General features: G+C 40.9%; 1 protein-coding gene and 1 long non-coding RNA gene across 15 annotated transcripts in view; one reads left to right on the top strand and one right to left on the bottom strand.

Annotated features, from left to right (window-relative positions):
• LOC141113420 (uncharacterized) overlaps positions 1-1,239 on the bottom strand; it is a 223,444-nt gene extending 222,205 nt beyond the window's left edge. Inside the window, exon 1 of one of the 2 annotated variants that reach the window (XR_012236774.1) lies at positions 607-1,050. This is a non-coding gene — a long non-coding RNA (uncharacterized lncRNA). Of the gene's footprint in view, positions 1-606 lie in introns of both variants that reach the window. The other variant, XR_012236773.1, reaches the window with a different exon arrangement.
• PTPRT (protein tyrosine phosphatase receptor type T) overlaps positions 1-13,876 on the top strand; it is a 645,628-nt gene that overhangs the window by 106,755 nt on the left and 524,997 nt on the right. The gene's annotated exons all lie outside the window — the stretch shown is intronic.

The following is a 13,876-nucleotide window of genomic DNA, read 5'->3' on the forward strand; positions in this document are numbered from 1 at the left end:
GCAAAGGCAAAATAATGTCATACATCCCAGTAGTCTTCATGGGTATTTTTTTTTCTTTCATCTGGAGGAGGGGAGGAAGTGTTTTCTCAGCTAAGCACACCCTCCTGTCTGCATGCCTGAGCTAAGGGCAGATGGATCCCAGGAAGTAAATGCTACATGAATCATCTGCCCTTACTCAAGATGGCCTTGCCCTTACTCAGATAGGTGAGTTTGCTTTGAATATTAAAAATGAATCAATGGGGTTTTCAGCTTGTGTTGCTCAGATATAGTTAGGGTAAAATATGGTTCCACTTTAAGACAAAATAAAAAGAAAACAAACTAGTCTAGGTTTGTCAAGTCAGGCTATGTTAGTCAGTAAAAGAATAATAAAAGCCAAGCTAAAAAAAGCTCTGTTGTAATATTAGCAAAGAATCACGTTATGGGGTTCAAGCGTAATAATGTATAATGTATATAGATGTTTAAAGAGCTTTAAGCTCAGTACCAGCATCCCAATTATACATCTGTAGAAAAATAATCAAAAGGAATTTTTTGTAATAAAATGAACAAGATTTTATATACTTTTTGTCTGTCTAAATCACGACTATAGAAACTGTAGAACATTAGTACCTTTAAACTCCAGTTTTCTCTTTGATTATTTTTTTTCACTTATGTGGTTTAAGACGTCTTCTACCTTTGTGGCCGCCTTCTGTCTTTCTGTCTAATCATCTGAGGACATCACCTGTTGCCACCTCTCTTGTGCTAACAGGCATCTCTCTTCATCTGCACACAGGCAAGGCTTGTAGTGAATAAAGCGCTGAGTCTCCAGGATATCGAACCCTGTGATCTTGTTACTGTGTGTTCCTCCTTTGTTTTCAGAGACGCTATGATTCTGGTTTATTAATATTCCTGCAGTCTGCTTGTAAAAAACTTCCCCTCACTTTTTTTTCTGCATGGTAAACATTCCAACATTCTTTTGAAAAGCAAATTGCTTTCAACTTATTTTTTTTTTATACATGAAGTGAACTCGTGCTTTGCTCATGCTGGGCCAAGCAATGGGTTCACTTAATTGGCCACCACCCATTGCTTAGACTCACCTTCCCTTTGCTTCCCTGTAGTTCTGTTTGTTAATTTTACAGGGCTTTGACATTCTCCTCTACCACGGTGCAGCTTTGGGTGCCAGAGCGGCCAATTGCCAGGTCTCATGATGTAATTAGGGAGCCAGGTGAGGACCTCTTGCAGTAGGGATACGGTTTGGTATCATACAGAGGGTTGTCATGATAGGGTTGGCTTTTTAATGCCAAACATTTAGAGGATTACTCCTGGTTTTAATAATATCTAGAGCTAAAGACAGGGCCTAACTCAACTTTTTTTTACCCCAGATGAACCCTTGAAATCATTTTCAGGTCTTGGGGAACCCTTACTAAAATTAAATAAGTGAATTCAGAAGGAATGATGACCCTTATGCCCCGTACACACGGTCGGACTTTGTTCGGACATTCCGACAACAAAATCCTAGGATTTTTTCCGACGGATGTTGGCTCAAACTTGTCTTGCATACACACGGTCACACAAAGTTGTCGGAAAATCCGATCGTTCTAAACGCGGTGACATAAAACACGTACGTCGGGACTATAAATGGGGCAGTGGCCAATAGCTTTCATCTCTTTATTTATTCTGAGCATGTGTGGCACTTTGTCCGTCGGATTTGTGTACACACGATCGGAATTTCCAACAACGGATTTTGTTGTCGGAAAATTTTATCTCCGGCTCTCCAACTTTGTGTGTCGGAAAATCCGATGGAAAATGTCCGATGGAGCCCACACACGGTCGGAATTCCCGACAACACGCTCCGATCGGACATTTTCCATCAGAAAATCCGACCGTGTGTACGGGGCATTACAGTGGTAGTCAGAATGCCACCCTTTCAGACAGCTAAAAAATTATCATTGGTGGTATGCTGCTGGCTCTGCCAAGTGGCATTGGATTCAGAATTATGCAGGCACCATCAGTTGGGAGCCAGCAAAACGCATCCCTAGTAAGCTCTGGAGAAAACCTAGGTTGCGAATAGCTGGTCTAAGTACCTTCAGGCTTTTGTTTAGAGGCATTCCACTCTTGACTGTTGAGAAGACTAGACTTAAGGCTTCAGTAAAAGAAGAGTTGCCAATAAGCACACAAAACCATATTTAAAGAGGACAAGGCCACAAAGGTATAAAGTTTAACACAAGGCAGTTACCAATAGCAAGCCTGTAGCAGTCACAGGTATACTGTTAGCAACTGAACACTAGCCTGAACGCCTGCCCTTTTCACGAGTGCATCCAACTACCCTACAAACCCACTTGAGAGTATAAACAAAAGTATACATTTAAAACAGCAAAAATGCTGCCCAGGTAACCTCCTATAAAACTAAAAATGACCAAAAAGCCCTAGAGGGAGGGTTGGGGAACTCATCTGATAGATGCAAGTTTTTAAGGTCATTGTTTGTACCCACCAGTGCACACTACATAAATTTACAAGCCTACTTACTGTACTCACCTTGGAGAAAAATCAGGTCATACTAAACTACGAACACCCTTAAAAGACATCAAGCCTGCACATTCTTTTAAAATACTATACTTCTGGTAGTCAAGAGTCCCTTTCACTGGGGATCAAGAAGCCTTTGATGTTGCTCTACTTATGACTTCCTTGGTTATAACTAGGGCATCAATAAGTCTAGGCATGCTAAAAAATGATATAAATGGAATCCTCATTCGTTGCTGCATGGTGACTTTACTTAAAGAGCCTTCAATGAACTTATCACTAGTGATAAATAAAATTAGTTTTTATTTTTTGAAATCTCAGTGGCAAAACACATTGGAGTCAGTGTGGAAGGTGAAATTAGACAGTTTTGTTGAATTTTAAATGGAATTTAAATGTTGAGAGTTAAGAAAGCCCCTTTAACTATTCTCTGGACATGTTCTGGTATCAAACAGTGACCCCTCATTAGCCTTGTTATAATAAATATTTTGCACAGAAAAACAGTATAATAAATTATTTAAAGAGACCGAACACAAACAGCAATCGAATACATATAAAAGAAGAAAAAATAAATAAAAAAGAACAATAATAAATAACTTGAACCACCCCTAAAGTGGAACTACAGGATTTACCCTTATCCCTGACACCCACTTCCCCCAAAGGGCTCCTTCCCCCCTGGTATTTTTGTTTTAAAAAATGGCCCAGCTGAGTTTTTTTTTTATATAATGGAAGGATCAAAAAAGAAATGTTTTGTTGGAGTTCTACTTTAATAAAAAACCACACTTTCGAAATAGAGACAAAATAAAGATGATTTTCCTTTCTTCAGGCAAATTTCGCTTAAGCAGGTTTAGAGAGTGGAACTGAGCTTTTCCGCTTTTTCAGTTAAATTTTTCCAATGGTTGAAATCAGTAATTTTTCACTGAAAACAATTACGCTGAAATCACTTCTTCTCCATCAAAGCACCAAAAAAGAACATTTCCAACAACTAACGTTTCTCTTATTCTCTTAAATATATCACCAAACTTCTTCCTTTCCTCTTAAATCATCATCTCAGCCATGTATCTATGTAACAATTTAACCAAATCGATGTACAGTAAATAGTTTGATTTTTTTCCTTCTTTAAATATTGTATTTAAAGTTAAAATTGTATCCTGTGCCTGCTGTAGCTGTGACAGGAGGATCCTCACGCACACTGTAATTACTGATGTGCTCTTTCATTTTGTTCTCTGTACAGAACCAGTATTGAGGCAGTGGGAGGAGAACACTGATAACAAACACGAGCTTCTGCTTCATGCTCGATGCGTAAAACTTGTGAGCAATTACAAATTTTAAAGCCCAGCTCCAGCTAGAACTTTTTTTTTTTTAACTTTAGAACTGATTGAAGAATGTCAAGCACTTCTGTAAGGTTTTACATGTTCAAACACAAGAACAATCGGGGAGCTGTATTGAGATTTTGTAAGGGCCACTGAAATTATCACCGTGCACACTGGCTCCAGTTTGGCAGCACTCCACAAAATGGAGACACCTTAGAAACAGCGAAAGAACCAAGAATTAAGAATCCACATACAGTTCATACAGTCCAATAACAGCTCCAAATAAACATCCAAGAGTCCAAGGTTTTTAATGATAAATTGATTCATAGCATAAAAAATCCAGAATGTTTTGGGGGCCAAATACACCCCCTTTCATCATAGCTTGGGGATTTTGGCTGTGATTGACTGTGATTTACTTCATGGAACAGTTTCAGGAAGGCAGGTTAAGCCAATGTTAGTGAATGCAAAGGAATCTTTGCTTTGGTTGTTGGTTTTGTGCTCCCATTGGACTAACACCTGTCCTGTTCTCCCTCATGGGCACAAAACAGCGGGAAAATCCTAACAAAGGTTTTTGCTTTGTCTATAGTCTCTCTAGAAGAATTTTCCCTTTCTTTCTAATCAGATAGACATAAAATGAGGGGAAAATCTCTCAAATAGGGGCATCATAAAGGTTTTCAAGCGTTCTCAACTTTCCTCGCTCTAAAAAAAACATTGGCTGAAGCTTTTTCTTACAAATAGAGCCCAAATTCTCAAGAGTATATTGTGATGATACAAACAGCCGCCAATTAGTCAGAGCTGCCTAAGGTTGGTGGAAATCTCTAGGGTCTTTCTTCCCTGGGTGAACTGTCAACGGAGGTGCACTACTTGAGCAAGGGTTGGTGGACGTCTGTAGGGTATTTCTTCCTTGGGTGAACTTTGAAAGGAGCTGCACTATATGGCCTAAGGTTTGTGAACATCTCTAGGGTCTTTCCTCCTTGGGTGAACTATCAAAGGAGCTTCACTACATGGCCAAAGGTTGGTGGACATCTCTAGGATCTTTCTTCCTTGAGTGAACTGTCAAAGGAACTGTGCTACATGACAAAAAGTTGTTGGGCATCTGAACATCACAACTATATGAGTCGTTGGACATCCTACTTTAAAATCATTGGTATAAAGGGGAGTTACACCCACATATTTCATTTTTTTTTTAAAACTAACTCTTACTATTGCAGAATGTATATTAAACAGATGTTACTCTTGTCATTAGCGCTGCATTTCTTATTATTTTATTTAAAAAATCACCTTAGATTTAGCCTTCTCGGGCATTCCCATATTACTTTTGGGCAGGCGAAGTCCACAAGCATATTCTTCCGGGATACAGCGCTGCTGTATTCCCAGCATGCACTGCCTGTTCTCGTGCATGCGCAGTAAAAGCACGGGCACAGGAAAACTACACAGGTTGCCATCACAACAGGCGACATCATTGGAAGTGCCCACCCCGTTGTGATGGCAACAAAGATAATCTGCCTTTTCCCGCGTCACTTTCAGTTTTGAAATACCGCAATTCTAGCCCTCGGGGAAATTACGTCAGGCGCCGCAGTGAGGAAGGGGAAGATTAGAAGGGAAAAAAAAAATTTGTCCAAATGTCGTTGGTTAGGTTATTTACTGCACACTAATGTAAAGTTTTTTTTTATGGGTGGAACTCTGATTTAATATAGGTTTGACCCCCACCCCATTGGCTTCCTTTACTTTTCTGCGAAGACTTTTCATGAGATTCTGATGTGTATCTGTAGGTATCTGTGCCCTTCCAGTCAAAGGAACATTTGTGAGATCAGATACTAATGTTGGATAAAAAAAAACTGTTATTAATAGGGTTGAGGCCAGGCCTCTGTGCAAGCCTCACAAGTTCCCTCACTCCAAATCTCTTCTTCATATCTTTATGGACTTTTTGAAGGGTCAATGATCACTAAAATGTCTTTGTATGCTGTAGCATTAACATACCCTTCCCTGGCAACATCTGAATTTAATCATTTGGAGAAGGGGCTGCATATAGGTAGGTGTGATAGTCCGGTGCCAGCACACTTTTGGCTATATAACCTTTCAAAGGTGCTATCATTTGACTAAGGAATGGTATTCTTTTAAATAGATTTTACATACCCTGTTTTTATTCTCATAATGTGAGAAGGAAAAAAAATCTGTGGGTATTGACCACGCTGTGTCTTTTTGTGGTGGTTTTGGGATACTTGACAGAAAATGTGACACCAAGAAATTCCAGGTCTAAAATCAGTGTACCAAGCTGGATAGTTCACTTCTCACTGTTGCCTGTTGTCATTTATGGCTTCTCGTATAACGGTCCAGCTGTTGGCAGAATGCTAACTGTAAAAAAAAAAAAAACATTGCATTGCATGCTCTTCAGCACAGTGTGAGGGAGGCTTAAAGATTGATTTTAATCACATTTAGAGCAGCCAGAAAAACAATTTTACACAGTCTATAGTCCATGCTTTTCACATTATTTATGGAAAAATCAAATTTTTTATTAAAAATGGTGTGGGCAGAAAACTCTTTGAAGAAAGCAATATACACAAAAGTTCTTAAAAGAGGAATTTTGAGAAAAAAGAATCATAATCTTAATAAATGTATGCATGCTCTATGTGCACAGCTGAACAACCTCCTTGCCCTGTCAAAATCATAACAATGGTAATCACTAAGCTAAAGGGAAAAATCTGATTACTAAGGGAAAAAATGTCTACTAAATTTTAGCTTCTTCAGTCACCTCTCCTCCCATGGCCTGGTGGTTGGCCATTGAAAGAGCACATTGATAAGGTCATCTCTAATCTATCCCCTCTCCTAGTAGACATGGGTGGAATGTCAGGCAGGATTGGCCTGTATAAAAGAAATTCGACCCGTGTGTAATGCTGGGTTGAACCAAAAAATAAACTACTAGAATGTACGAGACTTTAGGCTCACAGCACAATGCAACAACACGTAGAGATCCTATTAGCTTAGCGTGCTATCCTTCTTTCTCCTTTATATGAGTACTTTTGTGCAGAGAGGTGCTTTATGGACCAAGGTGGTTCATAAACCAGATTGTAAAATGACTTTAAAACAGAACTTCACCCAAAAGGGGAGTTCTGCATGTCGCCCCCCCCCCCCCCCTTTTAAGTTTTGGCACTTTTTTTTTTTTTGAGTAGAGTGGGTACCTGGTTTTGGTGCTCGCTCTCACTTCCGGTTGGATCAGAGCGGAAGTTTGCCCCCCCCCTTCCCCTGTAGTCTTTTGGGACATGTCACAGATCCCTGACAGCTGCCGGGCGGGCCATTTACAAAGTGCAGTGCAGCTCTCACACGAACAGTGGGAAGCCGACTGTGAAGCCGCAAGTAGTCAAAGCTGGCTTCCCAATGAAAACATTCTGACGCCTGGGCCTGAAGACGGCTAAAGAGCCGGCTTGGGTCAGCACCGCGCTGGATCCCTAAAAAAGTAATTGTCCTATTATTAAAAGTCAGCAGCTACATTATTTTTAGCTGCTGACCCATAACTTTTTATTTCTAAAGAACCTCTTTAAGGCGGCAAAGTTCACACTATTAAAAAGATGGCACTGCAAATCCCATTGCAGACTTAAGGTGGCACTGTTCATTTGTAGGCTTATTTTGTCAATGAATTCTCCAGCCTGCTTGTGATCAGTATTCTATCTCATGATCAGGAAGCACTCTGATTGGTTCCAAGTAGTCAATGGAGTCTCCGCGGCTGGATTGAGAGCCACCAGCCGTACAAAGTGTCAGCTAGTGACAAAGGGAAAAGGGAAACTAAAAGTGAAACTGCCTTGAAGCCCTGATGAAGGGATCATATTAATGCCTGAAAATGTGTTGACTACAAAATCTACCATAAAAAGAAAGCACCCATGTTCAGGTTTTAACTAGAGTGGGTTTATTCAGCCCGTTGTTTTCTGTAAGCAAGCTAGATACATCCTTTTTCACACAGTGGATTTTGGTTTACTTATTACAAGTACTTTTATAGCACCATTAATTTACACAGAACTTTACATACTGTACAGTAGTCCCTGTCCTCAAGGAGCTTAAAGTGGGGTTCCACCCAAATTTTGAACAATATCTGTATGTATTCTCTTCCTTGCCTTCCTTGGGAGCTAATCTCAGGCTTCCCAGGATGCCACTGAGCATGTGCGGGAACGAGCGGTGAATTCTGGGAGCACAGCATTCACCGCATCCAGGAAATAAATGCTTGTGGGCTTCAAATGCCCACAATGAAGATGGAAACCGCCTGCAGTGAATAATATAAGTTATTCTTTCCGACGAAATCTGACACAGGCGGACATATTACACACAATATGTGAGTATGTAATGCTGAGAAGAAAAGTTTGTGAATGAACTAAAAAAAAAAAAACGATAGATAGGTGGACCCCCGCTTTAAAGTCTAATGCCCCGTACACAGGATCGGACTTTCCGACAACAAAATCGTGGATTTTTGTTCGAAGGGTGTTGGCTCCAACTTGTCTAGCATACACACGGTCACACAAATGTTGGCCAACAATTACGTACGTGATATCTCCATTACGAACGCAAGTTTTACAAGACTGAGAGCTTCCGGCTCGTACTTGATTCCGAGCATGCGTGGACTTTTGTCCGACGGACTTGTGTATACACGATCGGAAAATCTCACAACAAACAAATGTTGGCGGAAAATTTGAGAACCTGCTAGCCAACATTTGTTGGTAGAAAGTCTGACAACAAATGTCCAATGGAGCATACACACGATTGGACTTTCCGCCAACAAGCTCACATCCAACATTTGTTGTCAGAAAATCCCATCGTGTGTACACGGCATCAGGGTTTTTAACTCACATTCATACTAGGGCCATTTTAGACAGGAGCCAAATAACCTACCAGCATGTGTTTGGAGTGTGGGAGGAAACCTACGCAGGCACAGGGAGAACATGCCACCCCCGTGCAGGTAGTGCCGTGGTTGGGATTCAAACCGACAACCCTAGTGCTGTCATTTGTTATTGGGTACATTTTCCTTTACTTCCTGTCCTATTGCCTTACTTCCTGTACTATAGACTCAACAGGAAGTGAGAAAAAAAAATCTTTCCAATGTGAGGGAATTTCCCTCTTGGACAGTTGTCACAGGAACAAGTGCCTCATTGGAAGATCTCCCCTCTTTTCCTGTTCTGTTAACAACTTCAGATTTTAGATTTAGGCTGGCCATACATTATACGATTTACCAAAACCATATAATATGAGGTCAAACCTAAACACTTTCAATTTGTAGGAAATCCAGTAGGCCTTTGCACTACATAGTTGAAGGTGAATCTAATGGAAATCGAACAAGAAAATTGTATAATGTATGGCCAGCTTAACCCTCTCTTTTATTCCCAGTGACAATGGTAATCAGGACAGTTAGAGAGAGTCAATCACAGACAAAAACCCAATAGAAGTTCTAACCCCTCACATTTCTATGAAAAATCTAAAAAGAAAAGTTTTGCTTTTTAGTTCTATATTAAAGAGGAAGTAAACCCTGATGGGTTTTACTTCCTTTTTTTCCCCTGCTTTCCCCTGCAAAGTAAAAGCATAATGGGCTAGTATGCATCACATACTAGTCCATTATGTGCCACTTACTTATCAAAGCTCGCGCTGTCCCCGCTGATAGCCCCTTCCTTCCGGGGCCTTGGACTCCGGCTCTGTGACTGGCCGGAGTCGCGTGATGTCACAGCACTTGCAGCGCATGCACCGATGATGTCAGCGAAAGTGTATATGATAAATATCTCCTGAACCTATAATAAGGCTTACCTGTAGGTACAAGTGCTGTAACTAGGTTTACAACCACTTTAAGATAGCAAAACTGACGATAGGAACTTTTTTTTCAAATCTTCGGCTTCCTCTTTTTAACTTCCCAAATGAGAGGATCTTCTCCTTGTAGCCACTGAGCTGAAAGGCCAGATCCCGCACACCCCTTTAATCTCAGCAGGGTAGAGTACATAGCATAGCTAAGCAAACAGCTCAATAAACACTTGCATTACAAAGAAGAACTATACTCTTTTTTTTTTTTTTTATATATATCTCCGTGTGAGAAACATAAGCTTAACATAAATAATCTTATCAGTATGCGCTAATGTCCTGAAAACATTGTTTTTGTTAAAATATAACCAAAGTCAAAATGTTTCTTCTAGTTTTGGACAGAATGTACTGGGAGAGCGCTTAGCGAGCATTAGGCTTGAACACCAGAAACACCTATGAATCTTAACTAAATTTGGTGATGATTGGTTCTCTTTATAGGTTTTAAAAATGTGTAAGAAATTCTGTACATAGCCCTACAGAACAGACAAGCAGTGCACAGTGCACATGGGCTTTGCTGCTTAAATGCAGACAGGAAACGGGAAACTTTATTACAGAGAAAAGACACAGAGTTTAACCATAAATACAGCTCCAAACTTATAAACACTGCCATCTACTGGTTGAAGAATATATCTCTACTAAATACTGATGTACAGTAGTTGTTGCACAAAATAAAATTCTGTATTCCAACAAAAAGACATTATCAGTAGCTCATGAAAGCACTTACTTTTTTTCCCTATTGCACACTTCCTACCATGTTGCAGGTGTTTGGGGAAGGCCCTTTCTGTTCGAGCATTACTGTGTCCCGTGCACATAGCCAGCTCCATAAAGACATGGTTTGATGAGTTTGGTGATGAGTTTGGTGATGAGAAACTAGAGTGGCCTGACCCTGGTGGTTGAATAGGCACAAATTCATTCATTCTCTTCCCTCACTTGCTTGAGTTGTAAAGTCAGAGGGCACGTGACAGTGGTTTTGCTTTTATAGTGCCAGGTATGGCAATTTTTACATAGTTACATGTAAAATCCCCCACAGGCATCCAGAAGGCAGCATATCGCCTCAAGGCCACCTGTCAACCATGAATCTCATGTGAAGGCCTTACAATTTTATATCTTTAGAAAGCAGTCACATCTTTGGTAGAAAAGCCTGTTCTCTGCCAGCATCCTGCAGAAAAAGACCTTTGCTTCTGTGAGGAAACAGTGGTCTCTCTGCAGAGGTTTGACTTACCCCCTGCCAAGACAGAGCTACAGCTCTCGAATCAGTAGGTGATCTAAGTTTTGCTGAATGTAGAATTATCGGCCTGTCTCAACCGAGGTCAAGTTGGACCACTGCAGAGAGACCACTGCTTCCACACAGACAGCAAGGGTCTTATTATACAGTGTTCTGGCAAGGGTCTGACTTTTCTACTTGGGCTTCTTTCTAAAGAAAACAAAATATAATGCTACATACCTTTTGTTATGATTGATCTGGAGTGTATTTTAGTTGACCTTTAACCACTTAGTGCCCTCCCACTCGCCTGCAATGTACTGCAGACAGGCTGTAGGCAAAGCGTCATTCCCTTACGTCGCTGCCTACCTTCAGGTTTTGTGATTGCACATGTCGATAGCCTGTTGGCAAGTCCTGGCCAGGACCTGCTGAATGGCTGTGTGCAATCACAGCCCAGAGCTCTTATGTTGATAAACAACACAAAGCTCTGAACAGAGGGAGAGATCTCTTAGTAAAAGCAGCACACTGTACAAGGGTTGTTTTTCAGGGGTTGGGCTTGGCCCCTTAGTTCCAGTGAAGGGAACTCTTAAGGCTTCAGCATACCAAGACATTTTGGACAATTTCATGCACCCAACTTTGTGGGAACAGTTTGCAGGTAACAGGGATGGCCCCAAGCAAGGTCCATAAAAAAAATGGATGAGCGAGTTTGGGGTGGAGGAATTTGATTGTCCTGCCTGGGATGGCCTCAAGCAAGGTCCATAAAGACATGGATGAGCGAGTTTGGGGAGGAGGAACTTGATTGTCCTGCCTGGGATGGCCTCAAGCAAGGTCCATAAAGGCATGGATGAACGAGTTTGGGGTGGAGGAACTTGATTGTCCTGCCTGGGATGGCCTCAAGCAAGGTCCATAAAGACATGGATGAGCGAGTTTGGGGTGGAGGGACTTGATTGTCCTCCCTGGGATGGCCTCAAGCAAGGTCCATAAAGACATGGATGAGCGAGTTTGGGGTGGAGGGACTTGATTGTCCTGCCTGGGATGGCCTCAAGCAAGGTCCATAAAGACATGGATGAGCGAGTTTGGGGTGGAGGAACTTGATTGTCCTGCCTGGGATGGCCTCAAGCAAGGTCCATAAAGACATGGATGAGCGAGTTTGGGGTGGAGGAACTTGATTGTCCTGCACAGAGTTCTGAACACCTTTTGGATGAATTAGAGTGGAGACTGCGAGCCAGGCCTTCTCCTCCAACATCAGTGCCTGACCTCACAAATGTGCTTCTGGAAGAATGATCAAACATTCCCATAGACACACTCCTAAACCTTGTGGACAGCCTTCCCAGAAGAGTTGAAGCTGTTATAACTGCAAAGGGTGGGCCAACTCAATATTGAATCCTACAGACTAAGATATATATATATATATATATATATATATATATATATATATATATATAATATATATTCTTTATATTAAAAATATTAAAATACCAATTCAGGCAAAACAGTTGTGCTGTGACATATCTGTCGTGAAAAGAGATAAACACATACTGCCGCCTTCCATCACCAGTACTTGTCAGCGTCATGATACAGTATGTTTCATATAATTACTGAAGGAGGTAATTTTCTGTTCAGAACAGTGAATAAAGCATTAAACTAAACCCCTGTGTTATATGTATTACTGAGGTTTTATAAAAGGCTTAGCATTTCAAAGGGAGAAAATGCATGCATTAACAAGTAACACATTTGCAAATAAATGCTTTAAAACAGAAACACAACGTAGTCACTTGTTTTAGCGATTTTTTTAACAAGTGCTTGGAATAATGTGAAATAGTCAGGGTTGTATTTAATAAAGTCACACGTGGCCTGTGTCTAGCGCAGCAAGGAGGCACAGCATATACAAGCTGTCGATGCTTCAGGCACACCTGCCAGACAATACAGCCAAGTTGGTGACCTCACTTTTCTCCAAGCAGTACAGCTTGTTCACTGACAGAAGTCGTCACTCTGCTCTATCCTTCTTTTAGCAAGCTCAGTGTGACTATGGGGGTTATTTACAAAAGGCAAATCCACTTTACACTACAAGTGCAAACTACAAGTGCAAAGTGCACCTGAAATAGCACTGAAAGTGCACTTGGAAGTGCAGTCGCTGTAAATCTGAGGGGTAGACCTGAAATGAGGGGAAGCTCTGCTGATTTTATCATCCAATCACGTGCAAGTTAAAATGCTGTTTTTTACTTTCCTTACATGTCCCCCTCGGATCTACAGCAACTGCACTTCCAAGTGCACTTTCAGTGCAATTTCAAGGGCACTTTGCACTTGTAGTTTGCACTTGTAGTGCAAAGTGGATTTGCCTTTCGTAAATAACCCCCTAAGTCTTTGACAGGCAAACAGCTCTTGTGTATGTAGTTGCTTCCCTGGAGTTCAGCTCTAATATCTCACATACCTTAGGAAAGTCCACTAATTACAGATATTGCTGGCCATAAGGTTAGTACAGCTAAGAAAAATATGCATAATATAGATTATAACTAAATGGGGAAATGTAATGTTATCTGCTATTCACATCACATCTCTTCCTTGGATGTACACAAACATGCAGCATAAATTGTCATCAAAAAACACAATCCTATTTACCTTAAAGCTGGAAATGAGGCAATTTTCTGTTCATTGCCTTGCCGCATTCTGTTTGTGATTGAGAAAATCTATTCTTTTGAAGAGAAGGTTCTAAAGCCTTCAAGCAACAGATATTGAGTGTTCTAATCTTCCCCAAATCCCGCAGTTCTCCCATGGTTTCCTATAAAGCTATTTCATCCAAGTAAAGGGACAAGCTTCTAAAGGTCCATAGACGGTAAGGTGGCGTCATAGGCAATATGGAGGACAACTTGTAGATATTCCAAACACAAGTAAAAATGGATACAGATGTTGAATGGGTCGATCAAATAATTACTTGGCACACTAGATCTGGTTTGGCAGCACTCCACAAAACAGGGACACCTCTTGAAAAGGGCAAAGAGTTGAGAATCCATGTATATGTAGCACCCTCCTAGGGTAGTGTAGA

This window comes from Aquarana catesbeiana, linkage group LG12 (genome assembly GCF_042186555.1).
Source record: "Aquarana catesbeiana isolate 2022-GZ linkage group LG12, ASM4218655v1, whole genome shotgun sequence".
Taxonomy (NCBI): Eukaryota; Metazoa; Chordata; class Amphibia; order Anura; family Ranidae; genus Aquarana; species Aquarana catesbeiana.